This window comes from Triturus cristatus, chromosome 8 (assembly GCF_964204655.1).
Source record: "Triturus cristatus chromosome 8, aTriCri1.1, whole genome shotgun sequence".
Classification (NCBI taxonomy): Eukaryota; Metazoa; Chordata; class Amphibia; order Caudata; family Salamandridae; genus Triturus; species Triturus cristatus.
This window is the reverse complement of record NC_140591.1, coordinates 985,318,043-985,337,214: the sequence shown is the minus strand read 5'-3', so window position 1 is coordinate 985,337,214 and position 19,172 is coordinate 985,318,043. Positions and strand designations below refer to the sequence as shown.

The 19,172-nt window shown below is 41.9% G+C and overlaps 1 protein-coding gene across 1 annotated transcript in view; it reads right to left on the bottom strand.

The window, feature by feature from the left end:
- FRMPD4 (FERM and PDZ domain containing 4) overlaps positions 1 to 19,172 on the bottom strand; it is a 1,281,777-nt gene that overhangs the window by 123,604 nt on the left and 1,139,001 nt on the right. The window lies entirely within an intron of this gene.

Below are 19,172 nucleotides of genomic sequence, written 5' to 3'. Positions count from 1 at the left end.
AGGAAGTGGCGGAGCGCGGCTTTAGCCAGCTTGGCTAAACGCTGCGCTCCGCCACTTCCAAAACGCTAAACTGCACCAAATTTACAAAGATATGGTGCAGTCCTGCATTTCCCTTTGCTGCCTAGCACCAATGCAGACACCCTTGCACCCCAGTGCACAGGTGCCTGCGTTAAGGGGAAGATTATTTATGGGCAGGAAGTTGTCCCTTTCTGCCCATAAACAATCTGAAATGTCGTTTTGAAACTTCTATGTGTGCTGCTAAATGCAAAACGTCATTCCTGCACATAAACAACCATGTGTCTCTTGCTGTTTCTATGTGGGCTGCACAACGCAGCACATATAGAATCAGCAAAAACGAGGAGAAATGTAACATTTCTCCTCATTGCGCCTGTTGAAGACCTGGTTTTCCCTGGTCTTAATTTTGGCGCTGCCCCATATTAACACTGCCCTTGTAAATATGGGGCAGCATCAAAATCAATGGGTGTCGCGGTGGAATGCCCACCACAGCACCCACAATCACAACTACCATTGCCCGCCCATTGCACGCAAGTATAGCGTGAAAGGGAGTCTTATTTACAAGGCAGCTTTAAGCCATGTTGAGAGGCTTAATGCTGCATTGTAAATAAGGTGAAGCCCATATCGCCACACGAACATCACATTTAAATAATCTCCTTTGTGCCAGGTGTGAGTCCGAAAAGTGATGCAAACCCAGCGCAAAGAGTTGTATTGGGATTTATTTTCCAACGCCATTTCTGATTTGCATTGAAAAGTACATTAAAGTAATGCAAAGTAGCACTATGCACTACTTTTCGTCAAGGTGGCACTCCCTGGTTGATACATGGGCTTTTTCAAATACCTAGCAGGTAACATTAGTGAACAGGAATTTGCACCAAAAAATGTTCACTCCTTGAGGCAAGCATAATTGCAAAAAGTTTTCTTTTCTAAGAAGATTTCCAACTTTACGTGTGTGCTGCACAGTACAGTTCACATATAAAGAGGAAAAAGTGTTACACTCTATCAAAGCATAGTAATTTGTACTGAAGGGCACCTTTCCAGTACAAAACCTTTTCTTGAGATCACACATGAACATCAGTGCAAGGCAGCCTTATGCATCAGCTCAGGAGGGAGACAGAAACAGCACCATATTGTGGTAACCATGATGCTCTTCAGTTCGCGCCCTGCAACAACTTTGGTTACCTTATTGCGTTGCATGAAATCATGTTGACGCAAGTCATCACAAGACAACGCACGTAGCTATCTGAGATTTACTAAGCCAACCAAAGCCCCTTTTCGAGGACTTGAATGGTTTAATAAATCCACCCATTGAATTTATGCATTTTCAGATGTTTCAAGGTCAGTAAACCTGGGTTTGCGCCAAAATAATGTGCCTCCCAATCCCAAGCGTAACGAGGCAAAATATATTTATTTGTCCATGTATTTCCTTTTTCTATGAGTAATGCATTCTGCATCACACATTGAAAAAGGAAAATGCCTTTAAGGATTGTTTTTGTGTATTAAGGTGTAACTTCTCGCACAAAAACAATCCTGCTCATAACAGGAACCCTTGCAGCTAGACGCAAGTGTGCCTCTGTTGGCTCTAGGTAGAACACAGTGTGCCAGCACAGGGAGGGAGCAGATGTGCTTACCTTCCGGCACTATTGCTCCACCGGAACATCACTTAATAGGTCTCGCCTAGCACAGCACGTATGCGCTGCTCTAGGAGAGGGCTCTTGGAATCACTTCAGACTTCCAAGAGCCTTCTCCATGTGGGTGTGCCTCTTCCCACACATCCCATTGGCCTTTGCGTGTGGCTTTCAATAACTGAAAGCACGCAAATGGCTAAAGACGGGTGCATGTCCCGCCTTTCCTCAAAACTTTCACTCCCATGGCCTAGGGGTCACAGGAGCGCACAGGGGCGCGTAAGGCTGGCAGCTGGTCGTGGATCAGGTTACTAGCACGGTCGCTTACACTTTCGCGGCCGCGCTTGTTTTGTGCTTGTTATTAGTTATCTATAGTTGCCCGTCAATTCCTTTTCGTTTGTGTGATAAACATCCTTTCAATTGTCATACTCGTAAATGTATCATAGTTTGCTTGTTATTAGTTATCTATAGTTGTCCGTCAATTACTTTTCGTTTGTGCGATAAACATCCTTTCAATTGTCATACTCATAAATGTGTCACAGTTATAAGCGTCTTTGGTGTTCTGGTGCCACCATTGTAGTAATTCAGTTTTCTACAATTGGAAATAATCCACACGTGCTGCAAATATGGCTTGCACCTACGTTATAGCCAGGTCACTTCCCAAGAATGCAGTACAGCAGGCTTCGAGACCCCCCTCTCTTCAGGGCATGCCAGCCCTCCCTTCAGTGCAGTCACCACGCTGTCATCCAGCCAACCAAGCGGTCTGGGCCCACCCTCCTGGTGGCATCTCGAGCAGTGGTGCTAACGTTTTGGGGCCACCTATAACGGGCAGTAGTGAAGAGCATTTTACTGAAAGAACCAATAGTACTGCTTTCAACTCACGCTGCCCCTGAATGTCTTCATTCATTACGGGAGGGAGTATAGTAAGATTTCCTTTATGTACATATTCTCAGCTCCTCCCTGTCCATCCTCGCTCTGTCATTGTAGTACATAGAGACACATAGATATTGGTGGTAAAGGACTCCTCTCTTGTGTCCATCTTCTTCCCACCTGTAGCTCACAGGCTCCACTCAGGCCCGGATCACAGGCTTGCATTTTATAGAGATAAGTAACACCTGACCCGGTTTCACCCCCGCCGCGGGGTGCTAGTGTAACCCTGACATGCCATTACTTGATAAATGTGCGCCCCTCCTCCTCAGGATTGATAGAGCAGTGACTTGCAACTGGAAGCACATCACAACATGTTGTCCTGTGTTGATAACACACCCCCTGAGTCTGTAATTCCCCACACCGCACCTTTAAGAGCTGAACACACATTCCGGGCAAACCCAGGAGAAAGCTTCTGAAATGCAGCCATCTTGTGGGGATGGTACAAAGGGAAGCTTTGCAATCTATCAGTGCCCAGGCCATAGGATCACCCCAAAGCAATTCCATAGCTTATTGGATACGAAACATGTTTTCAGAATGTGAACTTCTGGCAGCGTAAGTTGTCCAAGATGCGTCAGGAATTATGGAGCACCTCACGCTGAAGGACCAGCCCTAAGAGCTGGGCCAGGACATGGCAGGAAATCATGGACAACATGAACACTGTGTCCTCCAGTGTGAACGATGCAGAGTGCTGCAAACAAAGCTATAATGAACTAGAGTGGAGAGTGAGGTGCCTGGTGGCCTGGCCTGCAGCAGATCGCCTCCTGGAACCCTGGGGGAGGGGAGGTCGTTCTTCAACCATCCCAATCTGGAGATATTGCTAGCAGCTTCGACTCTGGAGGGGCTGGGAGGGGGCACTGAACCATAAGTGCTCAGCAGATTTTACACTTGATGAAACAGTGGAAATGTGAATTTTACCAACATAGATTTGGGTGTTCCCGTATTATCAATAGCAAGATGGGGTGCACATAGGAATAACTTTTACTAGAAAGGGCCCTGTGATGTTAATTAATTTAAGGGGCACATAAATATACCCAAAGGGACTTGTTTCCACAAATAGTGACCACCACAATACTCAAAAGTGTATTTGAGATAAATTCAGTTTACTAAGCTTCACAAATGTCATCAGTTATTGATGACATAATTCATATTTATCACATTCCCTACTGGCTAAAGTGTTTCACGATTCTTCACTCGCTTCTTCAAACAATTTGAAATGTTTTATCCGTACAGATATCATACATAGAGTTTGTAAGACACTCTGAAAAATAACGTCATTCAACAAAGTACAGTTTTCTTCAGGCTCTATTTCAATCAAGTTTCCAGGAAGCACTGACTTTTAAGGGAGATTTGTTCTTAGAGATATGTGGAGTTCCGTGACATGGCAACCTACCTTGGTCCATAATAAGCCCACTTGCATAGCTCCTACTGCTATCACCTTTGTGGCCTCTGGCACTTCCTGTACATTACTGACCATGCAGCTCGAACATCTGGGCAGCCACCATGAAGGTCAGGAGCGAAGTGATGGAGGACAGGCTATGACCCCTTTGAGGCTTCCGTAGAAGACAAGGCATGGCTCCGAACCTGAGCAGGAACATTCAACTTATCCTGACCCTGCAGCAGCAAGTCAGTGGACTCCACATAATACCACTCAGTGCCACATAATTACACGCCACATAATTACACTCTACTCAATGCAACATAAATACACCCCACATCCCACTCAGTACCACATAATTACAAGTCACATAGTTACACTCTACTCAATGCAACATAAATACATTCCACATAATACCACTCAGTGCCACATAATTACATGCCACATAATTAACATAATTACACTCTACTCAATGCAACATAAATACACTCCATATAACACCACTCAGTGCAACATAATTACACGTCACATAATTACTCTCTATTCAATGCAACATAAATACACTCCACATAATACCACTGTGCCACATAATTACACGCCACATAATTACGCTATACTCTATGCAACAAAAATAGACTCTATAAAATACCACTCAGTGCAACATAGTTACACGCCACATCATTACACTCTACTCAATTCAACATAAATAGACTCCACATAATACCACTCAGTGCCACATAATTACACGCCACATAATTGCACTCTACTCAATGCAACATAAATACACTCCACATAAATACACTCTATGCCACATACCACCAATCAACATAAATGCCCACCACACCATGACACAACTTCACTAAGCATAATTTCACTCAACACCACAGTTCCAGGCCACACAATTCAACTCCACACATTTCCAATATACACCACATAATTACACACCAAACAACATATTTCAACTCCACAACTCCACAATCCACAATGTACCTCCAATCCACACCATATAGTGGCACCAGCTGAGCACCAAACATCACTCACCACCACCATTTTGCAACAGCGCACCACCTAAGCATCACCTAAGCATCTGCACTCGGAATCTGGCATCTGTTGATTCTCCCCTAGTGTTCGTCTGCTGCTCGTGTTCTAATTAAATTACTGTTTTACAACCTCCACTTCCCCGTTATTTATGTCCTGCTCCCCATAACAAAAAAATTGTAACAAACAAGCATGACAACAGGCAGGAAGAAGTTGCCAGCAGTGCAAGTACAAAAAAAATAGAAGACATTTTTTATGTTAATATCTTTTTTTAATCAGGTTATTCAGTTGTATATAATGTCGTCTTGGTTTGTATAAAGGTAACAAAAATGCTTAACACTTTTTATTATAAATTTTCAACATGATGCACAGCAGCCCGAATGCTCTACAACATAGCCAAAAGTTCTGGCTAAACACATAAGGTCCCAAAGGCAAGACCAATTTGCTATGCCAATGCTTATAATATATGCAGTTGTAACATATTCTGGCTATTTGTGTAGCAAGCCTCGACCACTGCCATCGTCTTGTGGCAGTGTTTTTATGTGATCTAAACCAAAAGAAAAGGAGACAAGCATTGGCATAGCCAATATGTCTCGTCTTTGGGACCTTATAAGGGTTTAGCCAGAGATATTAACTTTGCCTATGTCTTTAAGCCGTGCTGTACAGAAGTCTGCAGCATTCTGAAAAGTTATAATAAAGAAGTGTCAGAAGCATTTTTGTTACCGTATATATGACCAAGAAAGCACCCAGAGGCCCTTGTGTGTGCTGTCTACATATTTATCTGCACATAGACAGATAGACAGATTCAATAACCACCTTGCCATAGGACTCCCTCTTTGCAGCTCCTTGTTGTCACCAGTTAGATTGTCTGTCAAGTTTACAATAATTAACTTTCTGCAGTCTGTGCTGGGTTAGATGGATTCTCCCTGCTTGCTATTTAAGATTCCCCAGCCTATCAAAAAGGCTCTTTAATGCTTCCAGACTATCTGTACCTCCAATTCGTGTGTTCTGGGAGGATGCTTGGGTGTCGACAAGGAGTGTTTGGGATGCAGAACTGCACTGGCTGAACATGAATTGTCACTGTGATATTGTGATACCTGTAGGCCAATTCCGGAAGGACCTCAAGACCTGGCTCTTCGAAAGATCCGCCACCCAGTCCGACCAGCAGCCCCCCCCCCCCCCAACCCTCCCCAGCGCCTTGAGACCCTCACGGGTGAGTATCCACACTTTATAAGCCCCCCCAATTGATTGATAGGTGTAGAGCGTCCATCCTGACTTCTGCCAATGTTAGGTATTCTTATGACCCCCATTAAACAAGCATTTGCAATACAATAGGTCTCACATTCACACAAGTTTAAGTTATGGCATTGTAAATGGCAATGCCTTTTTTTATTTGTGTTTTAAAAACCAAAACATAATTCAAAGGCATTGGCATTTACAATGCCAATGGCTCAAACTTGCGTAAATGCGAGACCTGTTGCATTGCTAATGCTTGTTTGATGTCCCGGGGGCTCAATGTGCCACTGGCATATTTATAATACCACATAAAGCCACTTTACGTGGCTTTTCATGGCCTTATAAAAATGTGCCCCTTTCACGCAGAAAACTGTGTGAAAGGGGCATTCCATGTCTGTTGCTGGGGGTGTTCCCAGCAACATCCATGGCTTTTTTGACACTGCCCCAGATTTACGAGAAATTGAAGTTTCTTTGCAACGCTGTGTCTACCGAACACAAGAGAGCTGAAAAAATGGAAGGGATGATGATAAACACAGAAATTAAGTTTTAAGATTTGACCGCTAGATAGACTGTGTTACAGATTACTATTATGGAGTGCTTCTGGCATAAATATGCAACAGAGTGGCAATATGAACACAACGTCAAGAGTATTTTCGAATGCATATGTTATCAAATTCCCACTTTGCTATGGTACAAGGTTCTTGGAATGCTGGGCACTATGATTGGCCATTTTGCTGCCATTACTGATAACAACTACCTTTCCCTGATAGGATGGCAATCTGAGGTTAATTTAGTAATTGCCTGTGATTTAGGCAGATTTCAACTCTGTGATGCACATGGACCGGGGCAGGTCCACCGCGCTACCGAGGTACTCAACCGCATCCTTCTCTAGATGCCGACTGACGCCATGAGAGACTATAGAATGATACAGTCAGAATGGGCTTAATCTACTACCCAGTCCAGAAAAGGCAAGATCCTCGGAATAGAAGATTTTATACAGAATATGTGGGGTGCAGGATATCCACGAAGATTGGTGTTTGATTGGTCTCCTGTGATATGCATTCAACAAGACCTACACACATCTCCAGGACCGGAAGCACGATAGGACGCTGCATTCAGCTGCACCACCAGGGATGAGGTTTGAATCCTCTTTAGCAAACACCCAGACAGCACAGGGGAAGTAGGACTGGAGTCGGAAGAAATTAAGGTGATTTTCAAAAGAGTCTGAGTGTTATATTTGTGCTCATGTACTTAGGTTCTGAGAGGTCATTCAAGCTGATTGAAAAATTCTACCTAGTAGCCTGAACACATGTTCACTACCAAGCCTGAGATTGACACTGCACTCCTTGAAATGAGGGACTGACTTCAATGGAGAGTCTAGACCAATGATTGTTCTATTGATATTAGCGAATAGCCCCATATTAGAGAATTTCAATGGTGTAGAAAGAAGTAGACAGATGTTGCCTTGCACTTAACTGAAAGTGAACATACTGTGCTCTGGCTTGTAGAAGGAACGTCCTTGGATGGCAGTAAAAGAGGTGCCATCTTGACCTTGAGCCTCGCCTCTGTTTTCTCATATAGTGGGTTTCACAATGTCTGAGCTTTCATCAAAAGAGCACAAAGGTACCATATTGTAACTGCATTCATACTTAAGGGTGGCTACTTCTACCTCATTCAAGGTTAAGGGTTGACTAACAGTTGGTGGCTGGCAATATTAGTTTTGAGGAAAGGTTTGTAACATGTACTCCAAAAGGGGAGAGGCCCTACTAGTGGGTGTCATATCCTGATGCAAGTAAATGAGCACACTAACACTGACTGATGTCTTGCTAGTCTATTCTTTATTACCGAAACCCTCTTGGTCATTGTTGTTCCCCTACTCCTGGGGCAGCTTTGCTCCACCCATGCTGCCCCCTGCTCTCCTCTGACCTTGGATGCTGTGTTCCTCCCCACACTTCCATTCCTGTCCAGTCCCCTGGGCAGGAAGTGGTGTCCAGTGTCTTGTCTATGGAGCTCGGGAAGACTCTGACTGCAGGGTTCTAATTTCCACACTACGACAGTTATAATGCTGGCTTATGGAGGATACATGTCCTAAAACTCTGGGGTCTTGATGGAATAAATACCTCCTCCCTGCAGTTTTTGACTTCCATAGTAAACGCGCTCCTCTCCCATTCTTTTGTTTTGCTGGGTATCACTAAGCTATAGGAATAAAGTGGTTCTGTCGGGAACCGATTTGCTCTTATTTATTGAATACAAACTTATCTATATATGTATATAGAATGGTTTATGCAAATATATTTTGTCATTCACAAATAATGAAAAGAGAAAACAAAAAACAAAGTAACACACCAAAGTCATGAGCAAATCAAGTATTATATTCACAAAGAAATGGGGGGAAAAGAAAATAATTTTTGGTGTTAAAAGAAGGAATTTTTTTTTCTTTTTATGCTTTCTTACATTTTCTGGTATGTAAATGACAATAGAGGGCTGTCAAAGACAATAAACAAAATGATCAGCGCAGGTGCTGAAGTGACACAGTGCAAGGGAAGTGCTGGTTGTGAAGATGTTATATACAGTGATACATTACTGATGAAAAAACAATCATTTTTAAATGACATCTATCCCTAATTGCAGAAATCTCCGAACCACTGAAGGTTTGATTTTCCTTATGGCGCGGAGTTGAGAAAATAGGGTCAGGATTGTCTCAGGCACGTCGACGTTCTTGACCCAGATGCAAGCGCGGTTTGTGTGTCGTAGCGGGTCTTCATCAGGACAAGGGGAAGAGGAAATGGACAGCCTTATGACGAGTCAGTAATGTTTGAACTAAGATCCACCAACAAGTTGGTATCTTGTATGTGCGAAGAATTTCTTAATTAATGGCAAATGGATCCACTCTGCATACATATATAGATAGGTTTGTATTCAATAAATAAGAAAGCAATTCTGTTCCCGACAGAACCATTACTCCTATAACTTCACACCCAGATTCTGAGGCGCACTGGGTTACCCCATTATATATATACGGGTATCACTAAGCAACCAGGGACCTTGTGAGATTGCATTGTTGTGGACAGAAACTAAGATGGTGATCAGTCTTTTTTGTTGTGACTCAAGCCTACTGTGCGAATACTGGGGCACACTGTGATACAATAATAGAGCCTTGGAGGAGTATAAAACCGCAATAAAACAGGCCAAGATGGCATATTTTACAAAAAAAATTCAAGAGGCCACCAATTCCCCTGAGGAACTTTTTAAAACAGTATCAATTTTAACTAAGTGTCCACATGGCACAATGTTTGTCCCAGATCAAAATTTTGTTGACAAACTGGCTCTGTTTTTTCAGCAAAAGGTCCAAGCAGTTTATAACGAGCTCCAGAACCTGTCGGTAAACATGGGAATAGACAACAGAGAACTAATTGAGACCTCCCCAACTTTGAATAGCTTGTCCCAGTTCTCCTTGCTTAATGAAAAACAGGTAATCAACCTGTTAAGTCAAACTAAGTCAGGCTCACCCCTTGACCCATGTCCCCCCTACATACTACATCTGGCCTCAGAAGAGATAAGTGCTGATTTGACCCCTCTCTTTAATGAGACCATAAGATCCGGAGTCTTTCCACAGTGATGGAAAAAGGCCTGTATAAGACCCATTTTAAAGAAAGACTCATTGGACCCCCAGGACACCAAGCACTATCGACCTATATCCTGTCTCCCACTGCCGTAAAAAATACTGGAGAAAGCCATGAACCAGGAGCTGATGGAGTATGTGGATTCTAATAATATCCTGGACTCGTATCAGCATGGCTTTAGATCACGACATTCTACAGAATCTGCTTAATAATGGCAACTGAGGAGATTCGTAAGGTCATGGATGAAAGTGGCAGAGCTGTCTTAATCCTGCTCGATTTAACGGCAGCTTTTGACACCGCAAATCATATGGTCCTACTACAGAGGCTTAAAGCCGTAGGTGTCAGGGATACTGCTTTAACAGTGCTCAGGTCATTCCAGAGTACAACAAATTTACTGGGATGGAATTCAGTCTGGAGAGTTCTCCCCCATGTAGAGTCCCTCAAGGATCAGCATTATCCCCCACATTGTTCAATCTGTATGTGACCCCATTGGCTAAATTGATAAAAGATCAAGGTCTGACACTGGTGTCATACGCAGATGACACCCAGTTAGTGGTGTCACTTAAACAGAGTGTTGAAGTCTCAGCAGAACGATTCCGAAATTGCCTCACAAGTGTGATGAGCTGGATGAATACAAATTTTCTAAAGCTCAACACTGAGAAAACTGAGGTGGTAGAATTTGGTAAAAAACCCTCAATTTGGAATCATCTATGGTGGCCCCCAGAAGCTGGCACCTGTCCTATCCCTGTGCAAAAGGCTAAGAACTTAGGTTTCGTGATTGACAAGGATCTAACACTTACTTTTCAAGTCAATCAGGTTACCTCGGCCTGTTATTTCACAATTAAGGTTCTCCGAAAAATACTGCCATCCATACCTTTTTCATTAAGAAAAACAGTAGTAGGAGCCTTGGTTTTATCGCGTATCGACTACTGCAATGCACTGTATGTTGGAACTGGAGAAAGACAGCTCTCCAAACTTCAGTCATTGCAGAATGCGGCTGTAAGAATGCTGCTGGAGCTTCCCAAACACCACCCGACGTCGAATGGCACAAGGCAACTACATTGGCTGCCTGTTCGACTAAGGGTGCAGTTTATGGTGCTATGCCTAGTTCACAAAGCTGTAAATGGAGGAGGTGCAGCGGATATCAAATCTCTTTTTCCACGTATGTACCGTCCGGCGCACTAAGATCCGGCAGTCTAGGACTGGTCTGCCTTCCTAAGATAAAAAGAGCCCGATGATGTGGCAAGGGTTTTTCATTTCAGGTGGCAAAGTTATGCAACTCCCTCCCGATAGAGCTACACTTGCAAGTGAATAAGATATTGTTTAGAAAGGCACTTAAAACTTGGCCTTTTACAAAAACCTAGTCTAGGAGCTGCCAATTCCAATCCTCACTCAGCGCCAAGACGCCTCGGCAATAATGCGCTTAATAAATATTTCAGTCAGTCAGTCAGTCATACATGCAGAAACATTTGCTCACATAGGACCTGATTCCAAGTTGCACAGTACTGGGGTGACGGTAAAATCACTCCAAAACTATGCATTTACCAATAGAATACCACAGAATGGTGAATTACAAAGTGGGACTCATTTTTCCACTCATAAAACCACAAATAATTAATCACTCCATGCAGTTTTACCGCATGCATTTACCACCTTCTCTGAGCATGTGGTAAATGCATGTACGGGCTTTTAGGTGCAGTATGGAAAAGGAGACTACGATAATAGTAGTGGAAAACGAGCCTTTTTTCTAGCAGAGGGTATCATTGTAAGTTCTCTCCTTTAACAAACAAACTTGAGGAATGAGGCTTGGTCGCTGTTGTGACCAAAGGCTCTGGTGATTTTTCCAGCCACAACTACTGACTGTAAAAATTGGGTCAGGTTGTCCCACACCAGTTAAAATCAGCTGTGGGCATATTTAACCACTCACATTTTTCAAGACAATGTAGTGCATTAAGACATGTTAATTTCGATCTACCTAACCTTTCCACGGTACCGGTGGACGCGACGGCCGCAGTCTCCGTCTCCAAATGATTGATTTAGATAATTTCTAGAACTCCAAGAAATGAATACTGCGGCACACCTCCAGACAGAATAAACAGATTTATTTATGCACTTAGACAATGCGTTTCGGCGACAAGCCTATATCGAGTAACCCTACTGTGCCCAATGGCCTAAAGAAATAGTATCAACAGTTCATAGACATAAACAGAATACTATCTTACTTTTGTCAATTAATCAAATGGTCCCAAATTACATTTTTTATATAACAATTCATTTGGCAATCCTAGTGTTAAATACCAACGTTCCAACCGATTGTCCAGACATTAAAAAATATGGTTGCATTTATATTGCCTGCCGACGTCTTTGGAGTGTTACATCTCAGCTGTTTTAAATAAAGCTATACAATTCAAGACCAAGCGGTCCCTATTATTGTAACACGCTGACATCGATGTTCCGTTAGAGCGTACTGGCTATAATGCGGAGTTAAATTTCTCCTGCTTTAAATAAAGCTGTCTATTACAACCAAATGGTTTCTATCCATTACGCTGTCACAATTCTATTAAGAATTCCTGTGCATGCGCGGAACATCATTTGCCACACAGTCGGCTACCATGGAACAATAAAGTAATGAATTTATTTTCTTTTATTTAATACTAACATACAATAGCGATACGTATGACATTTATTCGGCAACAGGTCACCCCAAGTCAGTACAATAACAGTGATTCATATTCGAAGAGTGAAAAACCAAAATAATGTCAATACTGGGTAGGGAGTGTTCCACTATTTTGCCTGTAACAGGGAATTTCTGAAAGATTGCGCCAGACTATTAACGATACATTTTATATATATATATATATTCAATGAAAAAACCATAGGTTTCACACATGTTATAGTTAGCTGGAAATTTTACTGATAAAAAACCAATGAAATTCCCCCGTTATAGTTACTGTAGGCAACTATAACTCACGCGACCGCAATCCTCTGCTGATGCTAATACTGTATTTAGACACTTATTTGCCCATGTCTTCTTCCATTAAATTTTAGCTATACATATTTTACAAATTTTTTTTTTTCATAAAGACACATATGTCATCAGCAGAGGATTACGGTCGCGTGAGTTATAGTTGCCTACAGTAACTATAACGGGGGAATTTCATTGGTTTTTTATCAGTAAAATTTCCAGCTAACTATAACATGTGTGAAACCTATGGTTTTTTCATTGAATTAGCAAGGTTTTTTAAATGCTAATTCCTAACTATAACGTGTGTGAAACCTATGGTTTTTTCAGTGAATTTGTACGGTTTTTTAAATGCTATGTTACTTTACGCCATTCGTGGCGTGCACGCCCACTTAACGCAGTTCGTTCCGTGCGCGCACGGTGCGCTTCGCGCACCGTGCGCGCACAGTGAGCACGCGGTGCGCTTCGCGCACCGCGCGCCCACTTTACGCAGTTAGTGCCGTACACGCAAGGTGGGCACGCAGTGCGCTACGCGCACCGTGTGCCCACGTTACGCACCGTGCGCACATGGAGGACATATTATGCGCTTCCTTGTGATAGGTAATCTGTTAAATTTAATTTGTAAGTGATGACAATAATATGCCATGCACAGAGAGTGTTTTTTTTTTTTATTAAAATTTTTAGCGTAAGCGCACCGTACGCGTACGGTAAGCGTAATCGGCGAAATTTTCAAAAAATAAAAATTTACCGTTTTTGGCCTTGGGGGATCTTTGAGGACTCAACTAACATGGCTATGTGCATGGGCGCTGTCTAAACAGCCCCTTTATATGTTTTTTGCCTTTGTTTACAGCCCCCCCCTCAGAGTGCGAGAGAGAAAATGGCGGCCGCCGCTTCCTGGTTTCGACCGATTAGAATGTTTACTTAGATGTAACAGCCAATCAGAATCGCGCTCGCGCACGCCACCGTACGCGTACGGTAAGCGTACCGTAAGCGCACTGTAAGCTGGCTCAGATATATATATTGATTTAAAGGCTATTTTCTCAGAATCTACTGAACAGATTTACACCAAACCTACAAAAGGCACTTCCTTGACCTGAGGACTACCTCTCTGCCAAATTTCTAGTAATTCTGTTCAGCCGTTCGGGCTGTAGCCCTGTCTAAAGGTCCTATGGAAAAAAGCATGGGAAAAACGTGTTTTGGGACCCCCCTTTTATCTCAGCCCCCGCTTGACGAATCACCCCGAGACTTTCAGGGTTGGAGCGGAGCGTAGCGCCCCACCTATTTTGAAAAATTCGCGAGGATTCGTCAACCGGCGCCAAAGTTATTCAAAATAGAATGTTGCGGATTTTCTATGGAAACGTGGTCCTAACTATAACTACCTACTGGCGACCGCCAGTAGGTAATATATATATATATATATATATATATATATATATATATATTATCTACTGGCGGTCGCCAGTAGATAGTTATAGTTAGGACCGTGTTTCCATAGGAAATCCGCAACATTCTATTTGGAATAACTTTGGCGCCGGTCGACGAATCCTCGCGAAATTTTCAAAACTAATGGGGCGCTACGCTCCGCTCTTACCCTGAAAGTCTCGGGGGGATTCGTCAAGCGGGGGCTGAGAAAAAAGGGGGGTCCCAAAACGCGTTTTCCCCATGCATTTTTCCGTAGGACCTTTAGACACAGCTACAGCCCGAACGGCTGAACAGAATTACTTGAAATTTGGCAGAGAGGTAGTCCTCAGGTCAAGGATGTGCCTTTTGTAGGTCTGGTGTAAATCTGTTCAGTAGGTCCTGAGAAAATAGCATTTAAATCAATATATATATCTGTAAGCGCGCTCCGTGCGCTTACGGTAAGCTTACCGTACGCGTACGGTGCCGTGCGCGAGCTCAATTCTGATTGGTGGTTACATGACTGTAAACATTCGAATCGGTCGAAATCAGGAAGTGTCGGCCGCCATTTTCTGTCTCTCGCACTGAGAAACAAAGGTGGGGAACGTGAAACGGGGGCAACGAAGAGAGTTGCAGACCCCCTAGTGTTTGTCAGGGGGTCCAAGAAGGACCCAAAAGTACGAAAAATAAATTTAATAATTTTTAAAAAAAATCGCGGGGTACGCGTACGGTAAGCTTACCGTACGCGCACGGCAAAAAAAAATAAAATAAAAAATAAAGAAGTAACAATCACATTTATTAAATAAATTAAAGGACCCACAAGGGAGAAAAAAACAAATGTTACTGCGTAAAAAAAGGCGAGGCGCGCACGGCATGGACTGCGCAACGTGGGCGCTCGGTGCAAAACCAGAAAAAAAAATAAAAAAAAAATACTTAACTTAGCATTTAAAAACCGTACAAATTCACTGAAAAAACCATAGGTTTCACACACGTTATAGTTAGGAATTATCATTTACAAAACCTTGCAAATTCACTTAAAAAACCATAGGTTTCACACATGTTATAGTTAGCTGTACATTTCACTCGTAAAAAACCAATGAAATTCCACGTTATAGTTAGATCAGGTAACTATAACTTGCGCGACCGCAATCCACAATGTGTAATTTCAGATGTCATCATTGATGTCATGAGTGATGTCACTGACCATGTCATGAGTGATGTACTATGTGACGTCATCAGCAGTTTATTGTGGGCGCGCAAGTTATAGTTACCTGATCTAACTATAACGTGGAATTTCATTGGTTTTTTACGAGTGAAATGTACAGCTAACTATAACATGTGTGAAACCTATGGTTTTTTAAGTGAATTTGCAAGGTTTTGTAAATGATAATTCCTAACTATAACGTGTGTGAAACCTATGGTTTTTTCAGTGAATATATATATATATATATATGAAACAGTCTCGTCTCACCAAGTTTCTCCAAACAACAAACGAGAGTGGACCCAAGATAAGTGCTGGTTTTCTATTTTATTTCTTTAGAATGTCGCCATGACGCGTTTCGACAGCTCCCTGCCTTGATCATATATATATATACACACACACACACACACAATAAATGGTAGTAGTGGTTGACAGGATCGCATTTGCTGTTATGCAACACATTTAAGTGGGTATTTAAGACATACAATTAGTAACCAGTAAGCAAAGTAGTGCTATTTGATATCAGACACCCTACTACCAATGGTGTTAAAAGAGGGCGATGGATTAAAGAGGCCACAGCTCATAACATGAATACAAAGGATATCACAGCACTCGTGAAAGTGATCTATTATTTAAACTTGAGTCCGATGAGTCAGGGTAAAAAACATTTCATGTTCCTGATATCATCCGCAAAAGTGGCATCCTGTGTCTGCAGAAACATGACGCCACTTTTACAGATGTCTCCGAGCCGATATCAGGAGCCTATCAGATCTCCTGCAAGCTTAGGAAACATCTCCTTTCTGCCCCCTGTTTTTTACGGTTTTATAATCATGATTCATAAGGTTTAATTTGCACGTTGATTGATAGGCTCAGGACTTTAAAACTACATCCACAGTTCAATTCGATAAATCTTGAGGACCATAATTTAATATACGGAACCATGGAGAGATTTACTCTACAGTCTATTAAAAAATATTTCCCTCGTCTTTTAGATTGGACAGACTTGTTCAGAGTCCTCCAAATATATTGCGATAAACGGAAAGGTTTTCTTGACAACTCCATTGGTCACTGATGAGGATACCTACTTACTTAGCAGAAAATATCCTCTTTGGAAAAGAAATCGGAGATACACCGTCCATTGATACATGACCATGTTTTAAATCTTTCTGACATCTAACATAATGAGAGCCTTGAAGAAGTCACATTAGTGACAAAACACATGTTGTCTGTACCCACTGATGTCATATTGTCATATGAAGATCTCTAACAATAAACAAAACCTGGAATTATCATTTTTTTACCATGACTCATTGGACTCAAATTTAAATAATTTATTAAATTCATGAGTACTGTGATATCCTTTGAATCTGCCTAACTTATAATTGGGCCTATAGTCTACATATGCCACACTTTGCTAATAGACAGGAAATGTTGGATACAATATGAATTTAGTGAAGCCAGATTTCATAATTGCAAAGAAGTTCCCCTCATGCTCGACCTGAAGGCACTTCCATGACTCTAATAGGAAACATTTTCAAGTTCTTTAATGTACTGGTGTATTTTTTTAAAATTACCCGTGAATAACTTTGTTTTGGATTTTGCTTACTGAAGCCTTTATTTAAATGGTAATAATTCTGTGTAACTTGCATAGTTTTGATTAACTGACTACATTTAATATTATTAGGTTGAGCCTAGACAGTGCATGCGCTGTCTGTTCAAGAAATGCTAAATTAACCCTGTGGGCTTACAGCCCACCGATTGCCTTTTTATTCGTCCCTTTGATTGCCGTTCAAAAATGCTTGTTTGTTAGTGGTTCACCCTTACTCTTTGTCCCTCCTTTTTGTGTTTGGTTTCCTCCCCAGAGCACTGCCCAATTAGTGTTACCATTAAACTTCTGTGTTTACGTGTTCATTTGGGGGACTATTTTTTTCTTTCATTCCTGCTCATGTCACTGTTTGCCCATCTTCGAAGGTTCCGCTTCGGCGCCCGTCACTTAATCTCCCTGTCCCATTTAGATACAAAGATGAAATGTCAGATGCTTAAGACGCTGCTTTCAAGGGTACCTCTTTAATTTTCTATGACTTCAAAGTGCGAGGATTTCCCCCAAACCACTGTTGCTCCGAAGTTTGTTGCTTTAGCGAGTCTCGGTCACCTGACCTTCAGCAACCCAACTTTTAACACAGTTAAGGGCAAGGCTTGGGCAATGCCATCACATTTTCTCTGATGCTTGTTTATATAAGGACCTCAAGCGACTCAAAGTGTTGGAGCATTTTACATGAGCGCTAGTTACATTACACAATGTCAGATTCATTTTTGGGGGCATTTTTATAGAGCGGAGTCTCAAATGACCCAAAGTTATTGAGGCACTTTATAAATGCGGCAGTTACATTACACAAAGTCAGGTTAATTTGTTTGTTTTTAAGTGTGCCGAGATTAAGTGATGACTACGCCTGCTGGAGCAGAGTTTTCAGTTTGAAAATTCTGGGGCTTTTGAAGCTCTGGCATGTCGATTCGTTGTATTAATTTATTAATAATTAATTATTTGTCTTGTGCAAATACGTTTATATTAATCAATCTGTTTGTCCTAACAAGAAAGGGTTACACGTGAGTGTGCTTAAATGTGCTGACTGATAATAACGCGTGTGTTAAATGTGTTTTCATGTTTAAACGCTGCTATGTGTTGTTTTTTTTTAGCACAAAACGCTTTTGAATTAATGCTTTTCTATGTTGCAAGTGCTAGATAAATGCATACACATAAGGGTATTAGTGGGGTTAACACTGTTTAATCACTATGCTGTAGTAACGTTGTTTTTGTTTCTTTTAATTAAGATGGTCTATTAAGGCCTATGTTGGCCTGAGAAAGAAGGCTGAATAAGTGAGCCTGGCTGTGATTAATTTGAAAACTGAGACGAGGGAGACCCCTGCTGGAAATGGTCCTGAAGCTAACTGACCATGGTCCTTGTCGAAAATTTTCCATGAGGACAGCAGCAGTTTTTGGGAGTTCTCCAAGAGAAGTGAAAGTGTCCTTGGCAGCCTTGGGAAACAAAGGAGCCTTAGAGAGAAGCTCTGAACTGTGGCTCGATGGCCGAGGAGAAGCAGGATAATTGTGATACATGTTTTTATTTTCTTGGTTCCTGTTCCGTAGTTTTCGCTATGTGTATTTTTCTTGAGCGGAGATTCTCAAATGTAGCAATGTTACATCCTTTCCTTCTCGCTCTGCTCAGCAAGTCCGGCGGACATTACAGCTTTTTCTATGTTCCCAATGTATCTTTCTATTGTTTAGAGTATTATAAGATGTTAGCCTAGAGAGGGTCTTTTGCCACTTGCCATTTTGCCTTTGCTGCGTACCGAATCTGCGTTGCTGAGGATTGATGCTGAAGGGACTTCGTCTTGAGAGACATTTACCGAGAGACTTGTCCTGACCCGTTCTGACATTTAGCTAGAATAGGTAACTATGAGAAATGATTTACTCTGATTGATTTCCTTTGACTAATTTTAGATAAAGCAATATAATTTTAAACATGGTGTTGGATATTCTTTCTTGTCAATTATTGGGTTTGCATTATTGATTATTGTTGTATATATATTGTATAGATTATGCTTAGGGACAGTCACAAAAACCAGGTCTTATCGACCTCGATATAGATGCAGGGTGTTTAGGAGTGTTTTCCTTCCGCAGGTTTATTGCTGGTAGAGTATTTGAGCGTATGTTAGTGAAATGGGCCCTAGCGTATGATGTATGCATGTGCGTGTAACTGTGAGATTACTC